Source organism: Arachis ipaensis, chromosome B04, assembly GCF_000816755.2.
Source record: "Arachis ipaensis cultivar K30076 chromosome B04, Araip1.1, whole genome shotgun sequence".
In the NCBI taxonomy this organism is placed as follows: Eukaryota; Viridiplantae; Streptophyta; class Magnoliopsida; order Fabales; family Fabaceae; genus Arachis; species Arachis ipaensis.
Window position 1 is genome coordinate 74586711 of NC_029788.2, and position 3285 is coordinate 74589995.

Consider the following 3285-nt stretch of genomic DNA (forward strand, 5'->3'; position numbering starts at 1 on the left):
CACGGAGGACCGTGCTAATTTCTAAAGTGTGGGGAGGTCGTCCGACCGATCTCCATGGGTAACGTTCTCTTCCCCTCAATACCCATGGATTTATTTTTCTTTTTATATATTGCATGTGTAGTTAGTTTTGCTTGTAAATACCCTTTGCATGATAGTTAGTTTCTATAGTGTTACTTGGTCAAAACAATAACTTTCTTTCCAAGAAACTGTGTTCTGGGTGACCTACCAAAAATTCTGAAAATTTTTGCAGTAAACTTGCTTTAAGAATGTATTTTGGAACATAGTAATTGAGCTAAGGACACAAGCATGAAAGTTTTGAGCCTATTGCATGGTTACATCTTTTAACCATTATTTCCATTCTTGTGTGCATATCTCTCTCTCTCTCTATGAGTGTGATCCTTGCTTTGTCTGATTCTATATGTCCATTGCTTTGTATATGAATGCATTTACATGATTGAGGCCATCAATTCAATAGTCACTTCTCCCAAATAGCCTTAACCCTTATATCTACCATTGCTAACCAATTTTGAGCTTTTGATAAACCCTTTTGTTCTTAAATAGAGCACATCAACAACTCTAAGTGAAAAACCATGAATGTCCCTGAATTTGAATCCTTGATTGGCTTAGGTAAGTTAGGATGTGTAGCATTCAATTAGGAGGGTATACTTGGGAAATTCGGGTAGATATGTAGGTATATAATTGTAGTGCAATTGAAAAATTCTAGGATTTTGGGAACATGCTCATGTGGCGGATGATTAAACTGTATGCATTGACGCTTGGGTGTACAAAGAAACCCCAAGAAAGGAGGATGCTTAAAAAAAATAAAAATAAAAAAGAAATAAAAAAAGAAGAAAGAAAGCAATGAAAGGGGACAAAGACGCCCCGAGATAGAGTAATAAAAACAATGCATATGGGTGTGAATTGAAAAGAATGCATGAGTATGCAAAAAGGGTAAAATTCAAGGGTAGCTAGGAATATATTGTAGTTGTATAGGTTGTTCTATGGGTCTAGTGGATCCTAGGTTGATCAAGGACTCAAATTTTAAACCCACTTAACCATATACATCCTTACCTTCACCCTAGCCCCGTTACAACCCATGAATAAGACCTCATGATACTTGTAAGCATGCATTAAGTAATTGTTGATTGTTAGATGAAAGACAAATCTTGGAAAGCATGATTAGGAGGAGATTGAGTGACGAACCCTAGACACTTGAGCGAATAGAGCGGATACACTTCCGGTGAGGGTTCGATGCTCAATGCTTGTTCCTGGCTTTCAAAAGTGTTCGTTTAGCAAGTCATATGCACTCTTTAGTGATATTCAATTTGGTAGGATTCATAAATTGCATACTATTTTCACCCTATATGCTCACATGTATTCTTGAAGGATAGATTTACTCTTGACCAAGTAGATAGATGATCTTACATTAGTTGCGTGCATCCACTTAGGTAGTTTGCATTTCATAAAACCTTTCTCACCATGATCTTTGGTGTTTTCATTTTAAGCATGAGGACATGCCTGGTTTAAGTGTGGGGAGATTTGATAAACCCTGATCGTATGGTTTATCTTGTGCTTATTTTGAGGGATTTTATTAATATTTCTCACACTTATCCACAAGAAATGCATGGTTTTGTGTTCACTTCCTAATATTGCTCTATGATGTAAAACATGCTTATTTTGCCTTAAAATTTCCATACTTTAATCCTCTTCTATTGCCATTCGATGCCGTGATGTATTTGTTGAGTAATTTCAGGAATTATAGGGTAGGAATGACTTAGAAGAGAGGGAGAAAGCATGTACAAAAGGGAGGAACATGAAGAATTGAGATCTTGGGAAAGCAGCATCGGCGCGCTCGCGCACTCCAGCGCACGCGTGGATGGGATGAGCTGGAAGCGGCACGCAAGGATGGACGCATCCGCGCAAATCAGAAGATTCTTATCGACGCGCACGCGCACTTGGCGCGCATGCGTAGATCGCAAGAGCAATCGGCGCGCGCGCACGCATGGCGCGCACGCGTGGAAGGCTGCACGTGACCTCATTAAAGGAAATCGTGCCTGACGATTTCTGAGGCTCATTAGGCCCAATTTCAAGGTGTTTCTGCATGGAAAAAGACCCAAGGATGCAAGGGGAAAGAGAGAGATCACTCATTTTACACTGGGACATAATTTTTAGCTAGTTTTTGGTTCTTTGGTTATTCTAGAGGGAGAAACCCTTGTTCCTCTCTAGATCTAGTTTTAATTTGATCTTCCCTTGTTGATTTGCGACTTGGATCTTGTTAATTACTAGTTTTAATTGTTCAATTTGAATTTCTTGTTACAATTTTGCTTATATCTTGTGATAGTTTATGAATTCTTGTCAATCATCATTTTATACCCATTTCATGAATGTTATGAATCTTGACTTGTTGATGTTACATTGATGATTTCTATGTTTAGTCTAGTAGTTTGGATGATTGTATGTTGATAATTGTTAGTGGGTATTTGTAGAATTTAATTTAATTGCTATTTTGAACATGCCTTTTGTTAGTGCGTACCAAGTGTTTGATGAATTGTTTACTTTGATTATGGAGTAGTCTTTTTCACTCTTGGCCTAGGTCAAAGGAATTGGGTAAACTTGAGTCATTGGGTCTAATGGATTTGATGATTTGGGAGCCCTAGGTGGTCAATTTGATACTCATTGACGCCAACCCACTACTAATCTAATTAGTAAGTAGGTTGGGACTTATGGGTTGATGTGATCAGGGCCATTTGACGTACTTCAAGTCTAGGGATAGATATCACGTACTTAAGACTTTGAGAGTAGACTTAATGAGCTTGGTTCCTTATAATTGTCAAGGTATAGTTGTTAGACAAGGATGCTAATCCCAATTCCCGAGCCTAGCCAAGAGTTACCTTTATTATTCATACTTGAAATCAACTTTCTCAACCAATTGCTTTAGTTGTAGTTTCTTGTTTGGGTTACAATAGAATTAAGTGGAATGTTGTTTATTCATTGAAATTGCTTATGTTTTGCTTAGTTGATTGAATTAATTGTTGCATTTTAAGATTACTTGTTTGTTAAGATTCCCATTTATTTTCATGCTTATAACTCACAACCCCGGATTTCTAACCAATGTCGAAGCACATGATTGCCCATTCCTTGTGAGACGACCCGATGTTTGAATACTTCGGTTATTTCTATTGGGGTTGAACCTGTGACAACCAAATCCCTCTTCTAAATTTGACCCCCGAGGATTGTTATTGGTAGAGCTATACTTACAACGCGGTTTTCTTGAAGAGAATCTTT